General features: G+C 45.5%; 1 protein-coding gene across 15 annotated transcripts in view; it reads right to left on the bottom strand.

Moving 5' to 3' along the window:
* Positions 1–22,186, bottom strand: part of KALRN (kalirin RhoGEF kinase) — a 616,794-nt gene that overhangs the window by 377,690 nt on the left and 216,918 nt on the right. The window lies entirely within an intron of this gene.

The raw sequence follows: 22,186 nt of genomic DNA, 5'->3' as shown, positions 1-22,186 counted from the left end.
AGGACCCACTGTCAGCCTCTGTGTTTCTCTACAGAGCCTAAGGGAAAAGAGAAGGTGAGTGAGAGAACCAAGGGCAGTGGGGAGCAAGCTGTTCACTCTCCCTAGTTACTTCTCCTTTTAAAATCTCCTATAAAGCATCAAAGGGCCCCATGTGTGCTTTAGGGATAGGTGATGAGGGGTGGCTTAATCTATTCTTTAGTGCACCAGCAGGAGAGAGAAACCCTTGTCAGAAGCAACAGAGTATCCTAACATGCCCCTACTCCACTCACGCTGCGCAACTACACACATTGTTGAATTGACTCTGAACTGAATCAACTTTTCTTGTGATTCCACAGCTTCACAATTCCCAAGTTTCTGCTGTAACGCATTAGGAACCAGAAGAGGAGGCTTTTAAGGATAGGGTAAATACTTCCTGGCACAGTGGACACCGAGCCATTTTCCTCCCCTGGCTCTGCACCTGGTTCTCCTTCAGGTATCTACCTCTCTCCCAGGCGGCCCGCACACTTTAAGGGGTGCTGACCAGTACCCCTCTGCCAAAAGAGAGCCTGGTCACTTTAAGGGTTATCCCTCCTCAGGACATCAAATCTAAGCCAATAAGTGTATGGCATTTCCTGACCAATGCGACTATCTCAGAAACAGGAATGTTATCCAATTCAGTACAATAAAACATGGTGGGGGGTTGCCAAGATGGAGTAGAGAGACTCACAGCTCACCTTCTCCCACAAAGACACCAAGAATTACATCTACAAACCCGCTGAATCACAAAGAACACCTACTGAACTCCAGTAGAGTGTCTCTTGCTTCAGAATACAGGAAGAGTCTCCCAAAATCCAGTAAGAGAAAAAAAGAAGAAAAAAGAAAAAGACAAAATTGCTGCAGGGAGTCCTGCAGGGAGGGAGCGGCACAGGAAGAAAGGCACCCTCATGCTGGGATGCCACCTCTCCAGCCTGGAGGTCAGCAGGGACAGAAGCAGAGCTTCTGAGACTCCAAGGAGAAAGTGGCAACCATTTGGGAGACAGAACTAAGGGAAACTGACATGGAGAGTCCCTGCGGTCCCCGGCAGGGACGAGCTGGGATTTGCTACTGGAGATCAGTGTGGAGCCTGGGCAGAGGGCTAGGGCCCAATGCACAGAGACAACCTCAGGGGACTGGAGGGCAGTGTGAGCTCTGGCTAGGAGTGTATGTGGAACAGAACTGTCTGGGACGCCTATAAAAAAGCACCACTGCTGATGTGCATGGTGGGGAGGGGCACAAAGCAACCACACCATATCTGCTGCCTACGCTTGGCTCCACTGTTGGTGTGTTTTCGAGAGAACAGAGGTGGGGCTCAGTCATAGCCATTGCTGCTACATGGAGGCGGGGCTAAGAGCTGAATCCATGCCCAATGGCCCTGTAACTTCAAAGGCAGAACTGAGATTTGTTTACAGCCCCAGGCAGAGAGGGTGGCTTTGCTCTCTCTGGATCCTTTGTGGACCCATGCGTCTGAGACAAACAGGCAGTGGGCAGAGTTCTGGTGCATGGCAGGGGCCAGTATGGGTATTTACAACAAGTGTACTGTATGCAGAGGCGGTGCTGGGGCCTGCAATGACCTGTGGTGCACCAAGCATTCAGGTGTATGACTGCACATTCACTAAGGTGGATCCTAGCACCTGACATTGGCAGATCTGCACCAGTTGTTCATGAGTCCCAGAACCTGAGAGACACCAGAGGTTGTGGGAGACATTCCTGCAGCTAAGGCAGGGACAAAGCTGGCATCATCAAAGAGTACTTTGTAAGCCCGCAGAACAAGTGACAGACAACACCACAGAGGGCACTTTCCAGTGGACATCTCCTGCGGAGGTATACACAGTGACCCTCCTTTACAGCTGAAGCACTCCAACCATGGCTACCATACACCACAGCTCAGAAATGGGTCTAGAAGCCTCTATTCCAGCAACAGGGGAGCAGACCTCGCCCCTGTCAAGGCTGTGACAACCACAGAACAAAAAAGGAGGCCCTGCTTAACAGCCAGGGCAGGCTCTGATCCCCACAGCACCAAACACACCCTGAATCAAAGGCATAACAGCCAACACACACAGAAGAAAGATGTGGCAACCATCCATACTAAGAACAGCTCTTGCAACAAAACTATTAGATACACAGAGTCTTCGCAGGAACACTCCCACTTTAAATAAAAACAGCCCTTCAAGACCACAGTAGATAACTGATACTCCTAAATACAAAGAGCCAGAGAAATATAAGTAAAATTATGAAGCAGAGAAACCACCCCAATTAAAAGAACAAGAAAAGTCCCCTGAAAGCATGAACAATGAGATAGACCTCAACAGTCTACTAGATCATGACTTCAGAAAGGGGGTGATAAAAGGACAGAAGGAAATAAGAAAAACTATGAATAGAGACAGAGAATACTATCAAAAGGAAATAGAAATTATAAAAAGGGGTCAAATAAAAACAGAAAACTCAATGGCTGAAATAAAAGCTGAGCTAAAGGCAGTCAAAAGCAGACTAGATAATGCAGAGGAATGAATAAGTGACTTAGAAGACAGGATAACAGAAGTCACCCAATCAGAACAACAGACAGAAAAGCAAGTAAAAACCAATGAAAGCAATATAAGGGACCTACAGTGTAATATAAAGTGTGTTAACCTATGCATAATAGGGGTCCCAGAAGGAGAAGAAAGAAAAAAGGGGATTGAAAAAGTATTTGAAGAAATCATGACTGAAAACTTTCCAAACCTAAAGAAGCAAACAGATATCCAAGTCAAGTACAGGAAGCACAGAGGGTCCCCAACAAGAAGAACCCAAATAGACCTACACCAAGACATATTATCATTAAGATGGCCAAGGTTAAAGATAAAGAAATGATTCTAAGGGCAGCAAGAGAAAAACAAAGAGTTAGTTAAAAAGGAACCCTCATAAGGTTTTCAGCTGATTTCTCTACACAAACACTGCTGGCCAGAAGGGAATGGCAAGATATATTCAAAGTCCTGAATGAGAAAAAGCTGCAACCTAGGATACTCTATCCAGCAAGGCTATCCTTTAGAATAGAAGGAGAGATAAAGAATTTCACAGACAAGCAAAAACTAAAAGAATTCAGCAATACTAAAAGAAATATTGAAAGGTCTACTCTAAACAGAAAAGAAGCAGGAAGCTATAGAAACAAGAAAATCATAATTGGAAATGAGCTAACTGTAATGAGACTGACAAGGGATTAATTTCCAGAATATATAAACAGCTCATACAACTTAATAAGATAAAAAAACAAAAACAAAACCAAACAACCCAATACAAAAATGGGCAGAAGACCTAAATAAGCAATTCTCCAATGAAAGCATACAATGGCCAATAGGCACACGAAAAAATACTCACTATCGCTAATTACCAGAGAAATGCAAATCAAAGCTGCAGTGAATTATTGCCTCACACCAGTCAGAATGGCCATCATTCAAAAGTTCATAAATGATAAATTCTGGAGAGGTTGTGGAGAAAAGGGAAGCCTCCTACACTATTGGTGGGAATGTAGTTTGGTGCAGCCATTATGGAAAACAGTATGGAGATTCCTTAAAAGCCTAAAAATGAACATATCCTATGATCCAGCAGTCCCACACCTGGGCATATATCCAGAGGAAACTTTAATTCAAAAAGATACATGCACCCAATGTTCATAGCAGCACTATTGACAATAGCTAAGACATGGAACCAACATAAATGTCCACTGACAGATCACTAGATAAAGAAGCTGTGGTATATTTATACAATGGAATACTACTCATCCATAAAAAAGAATAAAATAATGCCATTTGCAGCAACATGGATGAACCTGGAGAATGTCACTCTAAGTGAAGTAAGTCAGAAAGAAAAAGAAAAATACCATATGATATCACTTGTGGAATCTGAAAAAAAAAAGACAAATGAACTTATTTACAAAACAGAAATAGACACTCAGACATAGAAAACAAACTTATGGTTACCGAGGGGGAAGGGGGTGAGAAGGGATAAACTGAGAGTTTGAGATTTGCAGATACTAACTAATACATATAAAAAAGATAAACAACAGGTTTATATTGTATAGCACAGGGAGCTATATTCAATATCTTGTAGTAACATGGTAAAAAAGAATATAAAAATGAATACATGTATGTTCATGTATGACTGAAGCATTATGCTGTACACCAGAAATTGACACAACACTGTAAACTGACTATACTTCAATAATATATATATTACACACACACACAAATATATACAAAAAATGAAGGGAAGTTTGCTGGAAGCTTCTGGGAAAACAGAACTGTAATCTTTAGATTCGACTTCTCTTCCTCAGATACTGTCATTGTGCCCCTGAGCCTCAAATTGCTGCAGCCATTCCACTGGCAGCTTGAGTAAAGCCAATGGGCAGAGAAAAGGTGTAATTAAAACAATAACAGGAAACAGGCAGTGGCCTGATTATGTCTTGCCTGATCTCCACCTTATCTCTGGACTTCTTAGTACCTGAGCCAAGAAATCCTCTTAATTATTCAAGCTTGTTTAAGTTGGACCTTCTGTAATTTTCTGCCCAGAGCAGTCAAGAGATATAGCAAGGAAAGATGTGAAACCTTTGGAGAAGAGGACTGCTCTGCGTGGAACTCATGCTCCATAGTTTGGCATGGGGTAAAGGCTGCAGCTGCTGCAGAGTAGGGAGGAACGGAGCACAGGTGTAGTCTGAGAAGCTGCAAAGATCACGCCAGCTGTCCTAGAGGCAGAACTGCAGACTCATTCCATTTTTTTCCCCTTTAAACAGAAAAGTGAATTTACTTTTTCAATTACATTTAACCAAATTTTATCAGAAACTCAGTATATACTAGGCATTGTCCCAGAAATGACTAATATGTGGCTCTTGAGTTTAAGTGGCTTAAAACCAGTGTGGAAAGCAAATATGGACTCAGATACAATGTTAGTACTACTTGACATATGGCTTGGTTAAAATCACAACCTGACAAAATCTATCAAGATAAAGGTCAATGTGGCCAAGGTAGCACCCATTTTTGATGGTGTGGGGACAGGGAAGAGCAGACAGGGCTTCCCAGAGGAAGGGACACCTGAGTTGAGCCTAGACTCAGGAAGTAATTAGCCAGGTGGCGATGCGTGGGATGTGAGCTCCAGGCAAACGGGAGATTAAAGGGGCAGAATTGTGGGGCAGCCCAGTGTGTCGAAGATCTGAAAGCACCACTGCTGTGCTTCTGGACCTGATGTGAGGCTGAGGAAAGAGATGGGGGCATGGAGAGGCCTGGACACAAGCTTTAGGAAACCTGGACCATATACTGTGGGCAGCAAGATGTCAGTGGAGGTTTGTAAGCTGAGCAGTGAAGTATAACATGAGCTTTGAGAATAGCGTGGTATATGGACTGGAAAGATGAGATGGAGCAGTGAAAATGATTAGGAGGCTATTACAGTAACCTTGGGGAACGACGATGAGAACCTGGAAACCTGGACGTAGGGAGTGGCTGTGGAGTCTGACAAGGGGGCAGAATGAGAGCTACTAGGAATGGGACTGAGGACTCACAACTGTTAGGGAGAGAGGGCAAGAAAGAGAAAGGGAAAACAGCCAGGTGTCTGGCACAGCACCCTGGGTCCTTGTAAGAGAAGGTGACCCTATGGATGCTTCCTCAAGAGGAAGGTAAGAAAGGGGATGGAAGAGGGGAGACAGCGGGTTCCGTTTTAGATGCTGAGTTTGAGAGGCTTAGGAGAGCTTAGGAAGCAGAGGTGTGCTGTGGGCAGAATTATATGTCTGGTTTCCCAAGAGAGACATCGAGCCTATGACAACTCACACTTAAGTATAAACGCATCACCTTCCCAAGGCAAATGTGCGTGATTTGGAGATGGTTTTCCCTTTTGAATGACCCAGATCACCTCTGGCTACCTACACACACACACAGAGGAGGAAAGGATCACTCTTCACTTTCGAGTAACAGGATGTTCCAGGCTGGGGGCTCCTGTGGAGGCTGGGTCACCACCCTGGGTCCTCCAGTCACAGTCAACCCCACACCACAGGCATTCAGTCAGGGCTTTTAAAAATTTTTATTATTAAAGACAAGGAGGGAAGAAGACTAGTGTCTCAGGAGTCTAAAGGAAGCTTATCGTCTAATTTTTCTTCTATAAAATTCTGCCTCTCAATTCCATTTTAAAATAATTTCTCATCTCTTTTCTTTGTGGACAAAAGAATCAATAAAGTTAATGAAAATCTGAAATGCCTGAAGTCCTTGGAACTTGTGATGAAGAGTGGCTCACTCTTTATACTTTCTTGGCAATCCCAGTGGCCTAGAAGTGACCTTCCCTCTATTTTCTGTTAAATGACTATTTAGAAATGCTAATAAGCAGAGAGTTATGTGCTAGCACCAGAATGATTAGATTGCCCGGCGCCAGGTCCCTGCTGGACTACAGAGCAAGGAGAGCTGAACACAGGCCAATTAGGGAGGAAAGGGACGACAACAGTGAGTTAACAGGCAGGCAAGAGTGGAGAGTACTGGGGGAACTTGACGCCTCCTTGAATGCACTTCTCACACGATGAGGTCCGTGCCCAGGCCATTCAGACAGATCTGCCTTCCACATTGGAGCACGCACATGGTATGTCTCCAGTGGCCGCACCTCCTGGGAAAGTTCAGCTATGCTGGAGACTGGAGGCTGTGCTCCAAAGAGGTGATACTCATCTCGGGCAGAGAGACAAAGACCTGAGCTAAGGGCCAGACAGTCTACGTGATATCAGGAACTAGGGTCTCTCCAACATGGCTGTTTTCTAGGGACCGTCTCAAGTCTTCTCTGGGTTTGAATCTGCTGCCTAATTGTATATGACCCTCACCATTGTGAGCCAGCTGTCTGCGAGGGTCACCAGCATTTCTGTTGCACGCGGTGGAAATGGCTGCAGAGAAAGAATGTGTGTGTGTTTGTGTGTGTGTGCGTGCATGTGTGTGCCTCTGTGTGTGTGTGCAGTTAAGTGGGATGAGGACTAGGCTAGGTCTGGACCTGGCTCTGTCACTAACTACCCATGAGCCTGTCTTTTCATTTCTGAGCTTCTCCTCATTTGTAAGAGACAGCAGTTTCCAGAATGGAGGTAAGCATCTTGGTTTACGCTCAATTTGGAAACTTATGGAATGTATTTTTTCATTCAAAATAAAAAACAGTTTTATTGAGTCTCCTGGATCAGAATGCATATTCATTGCTACAACTCACATTTCTAACTTTTGAATAAAATGAATATCAGGGAGAAAACTGGCATTGTTTTCAATAGCCAGAGAAAGGCATCTTCTTAGTCTCAGCCCTGACATCTGTCTGCTGCTTCAGAGTTCAAAATGTCCCTTGGCATGCGTCATCTCACTGCCTCCATCAGGCCCAATTTACAGACAGGAAACAGGTTGAGATAAGGGAAGCCCACCGGATGGGTTTCATTCATTCTGCCCAATGCACATTCACCAAGTGTCTATTGATCCAGGCTCTTGGGACACTGCCCACCTCCTGCATTTGACTGTAGGACCTCCTCTGCCTGGGCTCCACAGAGCAGATGGCCCCTAGAAGGCAGCCACCAGGGCACTGTGGGGCTCCAGCTGTGGTAAGATGCTGTCCCTCACATGGGGCCATTCATTCTCCAATACCCAGCCCCTCCTGCCCTCCTCAGCCTGCCCCACAAGTGCCCGGGACAGCTGATTCAAACAACTCTGCTTCTCTCAGTAAATACTTAGTGAATGAAAGAAATGCATGAGCGAGTTTGCCACAGGCTCTGGAGTTGCTAATCTCCAGACAAGCTGACCCTTTCTAAGCTCCCTTCCAGCTAGGACATCTTATGATTTGATCTATTTGAGCTGGGGTATCTGGAAGACACAAGACACTTGAACTAGGCTGACCCAAAAAATCTGAAATAAAAACAGAAAAACTAAAGAATATATCTCCACAGTGTTTTCAAACATTTTGAACTCTCTTTTTTTTTTTTTCTTTTGAGAAGCTACAAATGGTAGGCTCAACAAAATGCAATATAACAACAAAATTCCTTCAGGAGGAAAGTTCATGTCTAAATAATGAAAATTTATCTCTTTGTTTGGAAACCAACATAGTTTTGTCTCATTAAGAAGATGGATGTTCCATAGAAGCTACTTGGTTGTTGTTTTTTTTTTTTTTTTCATCTTTTGCTAAGTAATTTTTTTTATCCTGGCTAAAAATCAGTAAAAATATAAAAATCTGGTTCTTAATATATAATAAATGATAAAAAGAATCTATTTAAATGAAAATTAGGAAAATAAACAGAAATCTTTTCCCTTTTTCTTTTAAAGACGGGGATAGCTAAAAGGTTATTATCATTCTGTTCTGTTTTTAATGAAGCATAAACTATTTTATAGAACAAAGATATTAAATAAGGATCTTGGGCTTATTTTCCTTCATTTGCCAAATTTAGCAACAGCATCTGATTTAGAGTTTTAACTTTGAAACCACCTTACCACCTAGTGTTACTATTTTATACTGTCTGCAATTTAGATTATATTGGTTTTAAAGTTGCTCATATTCAGGTATGATGAGTTGATTGAGAGGACAGAAGACAACCAATGGATTTTTGTTACTAAATATGCACATTCCAATATCACCTATGTCCCCTGTACCCTGCCTGGACACTACAGTGACCCATCCATAAAAGCCTGTGCCCTAAAGAATACTAACAACCTCCTCACCAGTGAGCCTTGCTACATCTGGAAACTTGGTGTGCAGTCAATTCCACAATAAAGCATTATATGTCAGTTATAGCGCAAACGGCAGAGGCTTCAAATCAGGAGACTTGGGTCCTAGTGCAGATTTTGCTGCATAAACTTTAACATGTTAGGTTAATGGTCTAAACCTAAATGGGGATAACAATTTACACTATTTCAGCCTTAGAAAAGTGAGATTCAAATAAGATAGTGACTTTATGCTTTGGTAAGTACTACACCCTTGATAGATTTTAAGATTTATATAGTGAGCATATTCTACTACACATATTTCCCTAATGTTCTGTTTTAGAGCACAAAACAGATGAAAGGTATGGATCTAAAATTGCACTATGTTCACCTTACTGCAAAATCACCATGGGCTAATGGGAATCACACCTGCAGCTTGGACACAAACACTCACAGCCCACCCGTCCTGGAGATACTCCCCCAGGGTGACCACAGGGCACTGCACAGACCAGGGACACCCTGCATCCTCCCACTGCCCCCACCCTCCACACACTCAGAGCCCTGTGGTGCCTTTGCCCACACAGGACTCAGAGACCCGCACACTCTCTCAGGATTATGCCCAAGGGCACTGGTGCCCTCCAGGCCTCCTAATGTAGCCAGACCATGGGTCTCACTCCATCCTGCCTTGCTGCCAAACCCTCCTTCCCCATCCTCTCTGCTACACCCTAACCCTTTCATTATTAGGGATTCAATCCTTTTGGCTCTTAACAGTTTTTCACTCAGGAGAGACTCCCATTAAAATGCATTATTCCTGCAACTCCTCCTGGAGTTAGTTTATCCTAGATACAGAAACAGCTCAGTAAGAAAGCAAGGCCTTTTGTGAGCATGTTCCAGGGATGAGATCTTAAAATGCAGTGGCGGAGATTCCTAGACGTAAGGGAAGAGGCCCTAAAATGAGAAGTGGGTGGGAACCAGGGGCAAATTTCCCACTTTACAATTGCAGAATTGTAAAGTTCACAGGAACTCTGACTGACCCTGGGCACGTGTCCTCATGCAAACAGGGCAACACATAGACCCCATGTGTGTGTTCTGGTTCAGGATTCTTAAGACCCTTCAACCCTTGTTTTCAATTCTTCACTCCACCAGGATGGAGCTTTTATGTTTTTCCAAAGCAGGGTAAAGAGAGAAAAAATAAAGGAGCCTCAAATTTGGACCAAGTTTCTAGGTTCCTAGAATTCCTCACTGAAAGGAGTTGGACATCTCGCCTCTTCTATACCCTGCAAGGCTTGCAGGCCATAGGGAGTCCAAGGTTGGGGAAGACCATCTTTACACTGGTGTCTAGAGACAGGAGAGGTAGTTGGGACTTGTGCATGAGAGATCGTCAATAAATTTCTACTGGGGGAGAGAAGGTGTTTGGGGCTCTGCCTGTTTTCCTTTAGGCTTCTGGAAGTCAGCTGGCATACTTCTATATATTGTGTAACAGGGAAGCCATTTTTATCTTTCACTATAAATCCAGCTGCTCTGGGAGGATGGCTCAGCCTGGTTCCCTGGGAGACCTCAGCACTGTAGCCTCAGGAATCAGCCAGGACACCAGTCTCACTGGCCCAGCTGTGTCTCTGACCTGGAGACATGCTATTGTTTGTTTCCTTAGCATGTTGCTTAAATCCTTAATTCCCAGATCTCAGATCTAACATCCTAACGTTACTCACATCTAGAACTGCCCCAGTTTCTCTATTAAACAGGCAAATGCCCCACAGTGAGCAAGCCCTTAACAAAACCCTTTCCCCTTCTGCATGCTAATCCAACCTTCAGTTCACACCCCAATCCTGTTTCCCTGGAAACAGATACAGAGAGTATGTGCCAACATGGTACTAAATTATGCTGCCAATGGTAAAAACACTCTCGATTGGTAAACTATCTCTGGATTGGAAGGACTATCAATGAACTATAAATCCCTGATGGGGACACTATTCCTTGGTCTTCCCTGAGGGAGGTGACTCTTGTGTCCGGTGTGTGCATTGCAGGGATCCTGGAAGCTGCAGCAGTAGAGTTGTTACAAAAGACACTGGCTCCTGTGGGGCATGGGTTTTGAGGCCTGGCAGCTTCTACAAGGCCATGGATCTTGTCTCCCTGCACCTGAGTTGGACTGCTGCAGGGACTGTCCTGCTGGGAAACCACAGCTCCCATCTTATAGCGTCCTGAGTAGATAGCACCAAAGGTGGCCCATAGCAGTCTTTACATCTGAATGCTTAGTGGGGTTGAAGAAGACTTCTTGGTAGGTATGGCATCTGTACTGCAGAGCCAAACTCTGTGTGCACAGTCTCTCTCCTTGTCTTCCCTTTCTCCATTCTCCTTTCTCTTTTCAACTTTTCTCAATGACAGCCATAGAGATAATGGTAACAATAGTAATACCAACTGACATTTGCTGAAATCTCACAATGTTCCAGGCCCTTTTCTAAGCACTTTACTTATGTTAACTCATTTAATCCTCTTAATATTCTCATAATTATGTCCCCCATATTAACCCCCAATATTATCACCTCCATTTTACATACGGGGAAACCAAGGCACAGAGAGGTTAATTAACTTGCCCAAAGCCACAAAGCTAATAAGTGGCAGAGCTGAGATTCAAACCCAGGAGGCCTAGTTTCAGTGTTGATGCTCTTAACCCTGTTGCTCCACCTTCTAAAATGCTCAGAGCTTCATTCTGTCTACCCTTCCCATCATCCCCAAACCTTCAGAAGTATATTCTGCCCCTGATGCCTTTGTTTTCCCTCCATCTATTACCTCTTGTGACATGTTCTACCTTTACTGTTTTCCTAAGTCTGCACCCACCATGAAAACTAACTGCCTCCTCCCTTCTGAGTTCTTGATCCTTCCTTTGATATTGCATCAGAATCCAATGCAGTCCTTTCAGAAACTCTACCCACTCTGGCTTTGTGCACCAGGTCATTTTCAGGGGCAGGCCATCCAGCTGCAGACGTGGTCAGCATCCCCTTTCTGCTTTGACAAGTCCCTGCCCAACACTAATTCTCCCAGGAGAAGCAGTGCTCCCACACACTCACGCTCTCTGCCTTGACACACCATGTCTAGTCTCAGTGTGACAAAAACAAGAGGAACACTACAATTTCAAAAGTTCGCCAATCCTTCAATTCTACACTGATTCATCCAAACTTGCCCCCCACTGCTCTAGCTGCCCCTTCATGGCTTTCTTCCTTGTCCCGCACACCTTTACTGGGATAGTCTCAGTCTTAGCCCTCAGCCCTCTGCCTTTTATGCATCAGCTCTGTTCATTTGAAAATCCATCCAGGCTCACAATTTCAGCCACACAAATAGTATTTCCTGTGCCAAGTGTCTCCACTGGTTATCTCACATGCTCCTTATAATCATGCAAAAAGAAGGTATTGTTAATTCCACTTTAGACATAGTGAAAACTCAGCACAAAGAGCTGAAGTAAATTGCCTAAGATCACACAGCTTGTAAGTGATAGAGATAAATTTAGAATCTAGTGTCCATCTGAACCCAATTTCCTCTGTTCCAGGGTGCTCTCTGACTTTAACTTCCCTGATAACTGACAAGAATAAATATGTGCCCGGCTCTGCACAATGAGCTTTATACACATTATCTCATGCCTCATAACAGCCCTACAAGGTAGTAGATACCATCATCACCACCTTCCTCTAGTTGAAAAAACCGATTCAGAGAGATTCAATAACTTGGCCAAGGTCACACAGTCAGGATGGCATATTAACAACTCAAATCTAAATTTGTATGACTCCAAAGTCCACACTTTTAAATCATCATCAAATTGTCTCCCAAATGCACACCTGAATTTCAGGTTATTCCTAGTAACGTGGTGCCTGTAGATTCAATATGAGTGTCTCTTTAATGTTCAACCAGCATCTTAAACTACTCTGTCTTCTCTATGAAAACCGTTACCTTCCCTTGACTTCCCACGTCTTCACCCCAACCCCCAGAGCCCATTTGTTCTTTCTTCCCTCAAATCACTCTGAAATATACCCTCCACTTTCCACTGCTACTGCTACTCACCACTCAGCCCCTCCTGCCAAACTGCTCCCTTTTACTGGTCTCCATGACTCTGTTTCCTTCCTTCTACAAAGCCATCAGCCCCCGCCAGGCTCACTGCTCTAATACACCCTTTCACCCTGTCATTCCCTCGAACCAGAAAGCCCCACAAAATTATTGTTACCACTGTTGTCTACAATGCAAAATCCAATCTCCATACTCTGGCATTCAAGGCACCTACCTCCTCCCTACCCCGAGTTGACTCTAATCTGCCTTTCCCCAATTATTTCACACCACCGTCCTACACCAAGTATCCTTTCCTGCTGTATTCTATTCACTGTCATGTAAATACATCATAACATGCTCATTGCCACACTCATATGTGAGCTCATATCTTTCCTTCCCTGAAATACTCCACATCCAAATATCCAAATTATTTTCATTCTTCAAAATGCAACTGAAGTCTCACCTCCTCTCGATGCCTTCTTTGACCAACTGAGCTCATACCGATTTCTCTTTCCTCCAAACTCACTGCTCAAGTATCTACTATAGTAGTTCACAAACCTAGCCTTCATTCAGAACTATCTAAAATGTTTTCTTCCCAGGCACTATGTGATTCAGCAGAGCCCTGCAGGTGATTCTCATATTCTTGCATTTTTATTTAAACAGTTCACGTGGAGACTTACAGTCTGTTCTTGATGGGGTAGCTGGTATCAGACTTTGCCACATGTAAACTAGTTAAAGGCCAATGATCCTTGAAAAAAGGGAAACATACAATGTAAGCCCCATTGTCACCTTGGCTTCTTCCCTGAGGGTGTTTTCCACACTGTGGAGCAGAGAAACAGGAGCCGAGCAGACAGTAGTAGTCTTTTTGTTTGTTTGTTTGTTTGCAGGGGAGGTAAGTGGGTTTATTTATTTATGATGGAGGTACTGGGGATGGAACCCAGAATCTCATGCATGCTAGGTATGTTCTCTACCACTGAGCTATCCCCGCCTCCCCCTGAAAGCAGCAGTTTTAATGGTGTAAAAACAAGAGATTCGTGCTCAGGGCTAGTAAGGTGGCTGCAATTAGGGTGACTGGAAGTTAGAGAGGAGGGAGCTATGAAAGGAGCCCTAAAAGTCTTCACTAAAACTTCCATCAGGTCCTTGGCCAAATCCTAAGCTATGCATAGGCCAGGTAAGACTCCAGAAGCTCTAGAAGAGAACAGGTCTGGGAGGTGGAGAGCTGAACAGAAAAATGTTAGGGGACACACAGTGCTGGGGGAATGTTAGGGGTTCTAAATCCAACAGTATGATGAGACTTTGCTGTACACTCTGGACACTCAGTTGGGACCCTAGGAAGACCAGGCTGTAAGAGTAAGAACAGCGTCCTAAGAATCAGGGCTGCACTTGAGGATTAATGAGAAGATGGAAGGAGACTGGCCACAGCAAAGCCTAAACCAAGGCTCAACGGGATCAAGATCTATAGTTTAACTGCTTCCCAGAACAAAGCTTCACAATATTTGGAGAAGGATAACCTAATCAAGGGTCTGTAAAATACACCATCTATAATAACTAGTAAATGACCAGACATATGCCGCAGGAAAAAGTGACTAATAATAAAATAAATAAATAAGCAGTCAATAGAAACAAATCGAGAAATGATCAGGCTATGAGTTAGCAGACAAGACTTTCAACATAACCATAATAAACATCTTTAAAAAATAGAAGGGAAAGGGACAAAAAGGATTAAAAGATGGAACCCTGCAACAGAGTCCAGTTTTCTGTTTCTTCTAGTCAAAAGCCTTCTGATATAAACAGTCAGATGCCCATGATGCTTAGTACGATGCTCTATTCAGTTACTGGGTGCCCACTGTACTCCAGACATTGGATTAGGGACTGCTGATGAAAGACTGAGGTCAGAGTCCAGTGAGGAAGACAAGTGTATTCAAAAGTCTGTCAATTTTAAGTGTGAAAGGCACTATGAAAAGTGTATACAATGAGCTGATAGCAGAGGACTACTACTTGGTCCAGCTTGTCAGAGGTAGAGATAGGGAAAAGCATGGAGGGCTCCCAGAAGGTGGCAACAGCCGAATGATACAGGAAAGACAACAGGATTTAGCCACGTGAGGAAGGTAAAGATGGGAAGGGTATCTGAATGAGAGGAAACATCTTGAGCAAAGGCCGGGAGGCCTGAAGCAGCATGGAATGAGAGCGGGTACAAGGAGCTCTGGAGCAGGAAGTGAGAGGTAGTGAGGAGGGGGGATAGAAGGGAGGGAGGGGCCCAGGTCGTAAAGCAGAAGAACTGGGCCTTTATTCAGTGGCAGTGAAACTACGGAAGAAGAGTAATAAGGTCAAATTTTCTTTTCACCCTGAACTGGGTGCCTGCACTGACAGATACACTGTCATCTATGTCATTGCAAAGAAGAGTCCAAGCCAGCCCTGATCTCTCCAAACAAAATCAACACGAACATTACAGACTTCTCACCAACTGGGGCTCTTGCCTCCCCATCCTCCTCCTCCCTCTCTGCCCCTCCCCTCCTGTTTCTTACAAACCCTTCAATGCCTGGATTGAAGAAGATAAACACAAAGGCGGAGATAAAGATAACATATGAAAGGTGCCAGGCACAGTGCATGACATGTGGTAGATGCTGAATGCAGGCTGGTTCTTTTCCACTTCCCCTGGGTTCTGACAGAATAAGCTGGCAGTCACAAAAGTAGTTGCCTTCTAATTTGGCTGCAACCCTTCATGCTAAAATCATACACTGTCCTTGAAAATCAGCACACTCCTGTTAGGCCTTTAAAGGCTACTCTCCTCGGGCTTGCCCTCCTCATCGAAGTGATGTAATGAAAAGTCTCACCAAGTCTATTATTAATATAAATATTTTCAGACTTTGAATAATGTGGTATTTTTTGCATTTTATTTCCAGTCTGCTTGCCTGGATGGAATGAATTTCCTGCAGCCCTGGCAATATACACACTACCCCACTGTGGGGAAGGAATGGTCCTCCAGGAGCCAGCAAGTCAAGCAGACAAGAAACAGGACCAACCAAGCCAGGAATCAGCCCGGGCGGCCCCGGGATATTGACTCTGAGCAGCCAAATTCCTTCCATCTGAACCACAGATGCTGGTAAAATATTTTCAGGAACAGAGTGAGGGAATGTTCACTCACTTTCCAAAATGTAGAAATGAAGAAGTCAAACCCTATTTAATTTAAGCTGAGAAAATAGTGCCCAACTTTATCCAAGAGCTAGATTTATGCACAAACTGAGCTCTGGCCCTTTGCAAGTTAATCTAGATGAGCTAATGCTTGTTCCTGGCATACAAGACGCACTCAGTAAATGGTAGCCATTATTGTTACTACAAAAATGAAGTGTCTGTTGGATGGTCTCATCGAGTCTTCCCACGCATCCTAAAGTCAGCTGTGGCAATTACTTGCACATCTGGGGAAAAAATTCCATGTGGGCTAGGGAGGAGGTGGCCCTCCCTTCAGGAGTCCCTCTCTGACTGACCAGCGAGCCAGTGCTGTGCTAGGAGGGGTCTATGCTAGGTGGGGTTGACCTTGAGCTGAGAGAGCTAGCACTTCCCTTTTCCTTTCTCCCCTGTTCCAGCGGCAACTTCAACAATGGGGCCTAGGCAGGTGGGGGACCACATGGGAGCCAGGCTCAGGAACATGGAGCAGGAGATGCTTAGATGCTTCCAGACCCCACCTGGGACAGCATTTCCCACAGGAGCTCGGGAAAGGCTTATGGAATGAAGAGCCCAGTCTTCAACACCCTCCACTTCTTTAATAATCTTATTCAGAGGACTACAGTAAATTCCTGTGTTTAGACAGTGCCAATGTTCCTAAGAATAGGCAGAAATGCAATAACCAGATAACTCTTGGTAATGTTTTCAGTAACCTTTACCACCACTTCTCTGACTTTTCTGGGCCTTAAGAGAAATTAACTTTTGAATTTAGTTATTCATCTTCCTTCCAAAGTGTTTTTGGGCTTTCTTTCCACCACCGCTCTATTGTCATCATCCTAACATGAAGACCTTAGCTCTCCTTCCTCTCTGACATCCAATCAGTCACCAGGTCCCACTTTCTTTCCTTTAGAGTATCTCTAGGGTTTGCCCCTCTCCTTTCCACCCCCACCTATCACCTTATCTGCTCACATTTGGATTAGTATAAAAGGACCAGAACCGGTTTCCCTGCCTCCAAATCTCCCTCTCCACTGCCAGATGAAACTTACTAAAACCTCAGTTTTTAAGGAAAAGTATTGGAGTGACATCCCCTGAAACCACTCAGCAGTAGGTGGTGCTCTTGTGCCAGCTCAGAGCGTGTACAAAAATTTTATTCCATCAGGCAGCCTAGTGAGTACAGACTGCGCCATGGTCCACTCTTCATTTGGCACTCACTGTGTGCCTCTGGGGAACACAAAGTTATCTACCACACTGACCCTGACCTCCAGTAATTTGCAATATAACTGGGTTGGAACAGGGCCAATTTGAGGGGGATGGATAAAGACTGGAAAGAGGAGAAAGAAAGACCACCTCCAGCAGGGAAGAGTGAGGAGAGCAGCATTTGAGCTGGACCTTCAGCTAGAGGAGGGTTTCAGTAGGCAGACTGGGAGGCAGGTTGGTGTAAACAAAGGTGTGAGAAGGCAAGACTGTGCAAAGCACAGAGAAGGATGTCATGATGGGGGCTGAATGCCCAAGACCAGTCTCACTCTCCATTCTAGGCTCTTCTGGTTTGCACTTCCCTGTGACACTTGATAACAAGGGGTCTCCCTGGGAAATCTTTTGGGACAGAACAAATGCCCACTCTGAGGCAGGACCAGTCAGTCCACCTGATTTGCATGGAGGAAACCAACGTCCTTTTTTTCTCTATACCAAGAAAGGGCAAGAATCCAGCTTTCTTCATGGTCCCTGGTAGCTCAGGGAGTGCCGTGATTTCTGACACCCTCTTGTGACTCCTGGTAATCCACATGCCATGGATCCCACCCTCCTCCGCTCCTCCCCATGCAGCGGGAGCTCCAGCCACACCAGACAGTGCCAGCCACACCTGACAGTGGATGTTCCCAGAACCCACCCTGTACCTTTGGGGCTGCCATGCCTTTGCTCATGTTCTTCCCTGTCCTGCACCCCAGCTTGGGCTAAATGTTTCCCCTCTGTTGCTCCCACAGCAGTGACAGATACTTCAGTCAACCTTCCCCATACAGCAGCTATTTGTTTGCTAGTGTCCTTTGCCCCAAGGTGGGAAGGCCTGACTCCAGCTCACCTCCTAATTGTCTGTCCCCAGCACGGTACCCAGCACTTATTTAATTGGCTTGTCTTCAGCAACAGTGTTCTAATATCTTGCCAGCCTGGGTACATGCTTCTAATTTCCCTTTCTCTCTTTTTTTAGAATTGAAGTATAATTGATTTACAATGTTGTGTTAATTTCAGGTGTATAGCATAGTGATTCAGTTATACATATATATATTCTTTTTTCATTATAGGTTATTACAAGCTATTGAGTACAGTTCCCTATGCTATACAGTAGGACTCTGTTGTTTATCTATTCTGTATATAGTAGTTTGTATCTGCCAATCCCAAATTCCCAATTTACCCCTCCCTCCTTCCCTTTCCGACTACTGGTTTCTCCAGGCACCAGGTCCCTACCTCACCTCCATGCTCGGCTGGCACAGGCTGCCCACCGTCTGCTCCAGCACCCTTGTTGTAGATGACTGTCTACTCTCACCCCACCTCCCCAGGAAAATCTCCCAGTGCTTCCCTTCCACTCCTAATCCCATCTGACTACATAGTCCAGCTCAAGCCTGTCTCCACAAAACTTCCAGCTGTTGAGCACTTATTGGGCTCCCAGCACATTAGATGCTTTTTCTAGACATTTTCTATATCCATTCAACAATCCTAAGGCATGTATTAAAATCTATGTTTTACAGATAAAGAAGCTGCTCAGGGAGGGTAAACTGACCCCAGATAGTTAGTTAGCTAGCAAGTAGCTAAGCTGGGATTCAAACCCACGTCTCTATGACTGCAAAGCTGGTGTCCTTTCTAGAAGCCTTAGGCTGGGTCTTCGGGCCTGTGCTCTCTCTGACCTCCATGGGAGGCCTGAGCCACAATGGGGAACCACCCAAGGAAGGAAGCGGGACCACAAAAGGGAAGCAAAGCAACAAGTCCTGAAAGAATGGAAGCTCCAGAAGGGTGGGGTGATGCGGGCTGGAGGAGGGGCGGGGGCGAGGAGAAGAGGGGTCTCAAACGGGCGGGCGAGGAAGTAGAAGGGGAGCAGCGGGGAGGATGGAAGGTGAAAGGAAGGAAGGAAAGTGAGTTCTTCGAAGTAAGATGCCTGGAAAGAAATCTTGAAAAATTTCCCCACCCTAAATAGAGATGCACCTTGTTTTTTCACTTTATAAATTGTACTTGTATGTCTTTTATTCTTCACAAAGGGTACTTTAGACATTTCCACCACTTCCCCTACTGGGGTAGAGCTGACATGTTTTCTTTCTTTGACCACCTCCCCCCTCTCTCCCTCGCACACACTAGACCGCCAACCCTAACCCCTGCCTGTAAGTCACAGAGACCTTGGTACCTAACTGGGTTCTAACCACTAGAGTGGTTCTATTTCTTAGCCATCTTTTTCTTACAAGGATGGGGAATCACGTCAATGCCAAACCTGATTTTCCCTACACTTACCCACATTATTTTCCCATCCTGTGCTTGGGATGGGGACAGGTCCTCAGCACCTAGCAGAAGACCTGACAAACAGCAGACACTCAACGTTTGTGGACACTCAATGTCAGTGAATGGTTCTCAGTCACTTCCCTGTGCCTCATACAACTTCTGTCTCTGAGCAGGATCTTCCTTTCCTAGCTCACCTAAATTGCTGTGGACAGAGTCAGTATGACAACCTCAATTCTGGAAAGTGCCCTTAACACAGTGTTCATGTTCTCAGTTCCAAGGGGTCACTATGGGGTCCACACACAAGTAGAGGCCACCACTGATCCATATGATAATTCAGGTCTCGGCCCTTTCTGGCCCTCATAAGAGACCTGGGAAGGTGCCCAGCCTCCTTGCCCAGTGTTCCCCCACCCTGCTCCCTATACCCACACTCCTCCTGCAGGCCTGGCGACCTCAGCGTACACTGGGCTGACACGCAGCAGAGGGAAGGAAGGAGAGGGTGAAAGACTGTACAGAGGAGAAAGCAGCTTCAGCAGAAAACACACATGCAGCCTGCAGAACATTGTGACTTGGATTATTTTTGGAATCTAATGTTTCTAATGTTCAAGGGGAGGAAATGAGAAAAAGTAAGTAGAGATTCCCAGGACCAGCAGGCTGGAAATAACACAGGACACTGTGTCCTGTGTTGGGCGGGACACGACACACTTCCTTGCCCTAAGCCCAGTCAACAGGCGGTGGCGGGGAGATGGTTTAGGCCCCAAGAGGAGGAGGGAGGGCAGGAGCAAGGGGGCACCAGAGACCTTCTTGGAAAAAAGCAAGAAATTACAAACTGCCCAGTAAAGACCTTTCCGTGAAGGGTCACAGCTCTGGAAAGCCTCCCTCCCAACACCAAGGGCTCAGGCAATTGAATCAGAGACTTGTCGGCACGCCCCCTAGAGGCCGGACCAGTGTTTGCCCTTTTATCACAGCAGCTGTAAGGACACAAGTCAGGTGACCACTGCTCTCCACTCCACCCCAGCTCCTCTAGCCACCTCCCAGGTTGCTGGCATCTGCACACTTTCTCCTGCAGGGTAAGAGTAAGGGGTGTGTGTGTGTGTGCACGCGTGCGTGCGTGTGTGTGTTGGGGCAGCCAGGAGCTGCAGACTTAGAGCAGAGGGCCCACCTACCTGGCTCCATCCCAGGCACACCTCCCAACCTCACCAAATCTCAGCTTTCTATCCCTAAAATGATGCTCACATGCATGCCCCAGGCCTGCCACAAAAAGGAGACGGCAGACCAAATGAGGAACTCCCGACTGGGTTACTCTGGGTGGGTCTCTGCTCTGGGTCAAAGTTTTCTATGTAAAAGGAAGGGCTAGGCCAGAAAATCTCTAAGGTCAGGAGTGTGAGAACACTTTGAAAACCGACACTCAAAAAAAATATTTCGTATTATAATGACTACAATGGCACTTCAGTTTGACAAATGACACTGCTGGCTCAAGGGGCGTGGGGCTTGGAGAGCTGGTGAAGAGAAGAGGCAGTGGGCCAAGTGTGGGGCAGGGAGGAGGGGCCTCACCAGTTCTTGTCAGCCCAGGCAGAGTGAGACTCTGGGTCCTGCTCTGGGCCCTGGGGAGTGATCAGAACTGTTTGTATCTCAGAGGGAGAGGGCAGGAAACAGCAATGGATACCTTGCCCAGTGACAGGGCATCCTGGGGATGTCCTGAATTGCTAATAGAATTAACAGGACATACAAACAGCAAAACACAATAAGCACAAAACCCTTAGTGCAGTGACCTGCTGCCTATCATGATGCTCTTCACCCAAAGGGCCCCATAAATATTTTCTCAGGGTGATCAAGATGAAAGCAACATTGTTTTGTTTGCACAGACCTCCAAGAATATTGAAATGCATAGACATATTTCTTGGGTGGACAGTAGGAAGTGCTTCTGGCCGCAAGCTTGTAAGAGAATTAGACAACTATGCTCTTAGCTATAATGCATGGCAGGAGGTAATAAGTGTCTCAGATGTAGAAGGTGCATCGGGAGGGGCAATCACAGCCCACTGGGGAGAACCGCTTTCCTCTGAGGCTGCTTCAAGGACAGACGCTGTTTTTCCAGAGATCTTTCCCTGTGGCAGCTCCCCCAAACCTGACCCATCAGATATGACCGCAATTTGACCTGGGGTCCTCCTCACTCAAGGGGACCACTCAATCTAGTGATCTTGGCGGTGGGGGAGGGTCATGAACCTACAGCATAATTGCCAACTTCTTTCAAAACTCAATTATTGATTCTGTTCCATTAGGGATCACTGAAAATTATTTGGATCAAGTTCATTTTGAAGACAGCATCGATGACACTCTGCGAGGTCTCTGCAGGTGCCTGATGACTGAGGAGTGAATCATGGCTGACACAGCACAGGGAGAAGGAAGGGAAGCCGAGGACTAGGGAGCAGCGATGCTGGGCCAGGCATGGGGCCGGCACCTCCACACACACCATCCCATTCAAGCCTTCTAACAACTCTGGGCAGCAGCTTGGGCATTTTTTTTAGGGAAAAGAACTCAACAGATTATGGTCCTATCTGCTAAGAAAAATTTCTTATTTTCCATCATCACCCAAGGTGACAACCCTGAAGAGAGACGAGCTAACTGTAGATATACAGGGGAGAATGAAGACCAAAAAGGCAAAGATTATTACAGAATTGTTGAGCTCTAAAGGGGCTTCGACATAATGTAGTGCGGCAAGTCTCAAAGGAGGAGGAACGGCCGGCACATTGGGTGGGGGCAGGGGGGGTCCTTCATCAAACTACCCTGGAGACACTGAAATGTCCCCTTACAAGCCTATTCTTCACCACCACCTCCCCCACCACCAT

This window comes from Camelus bactrianus, chromosome 1 (assembly GCF_048773025.1).
Source record: "Camelus bactrianus isolate YW-2024 breed Bactrian camel chromosome 1, ASM4877302v1, whole genome shotgun sequence".
Taxonomy (NCBI): Eukaryota; Metazoa; Chordata; class Mammalia; order Artiodactyla; family Camelidae; genus Camelus; species Camelus bactrianus.
The sequence above is the reverse complement of the archived record's forward strand: the minus strand, read 5'-3'. Positions and strand labels throughout refer to the sequence as shown.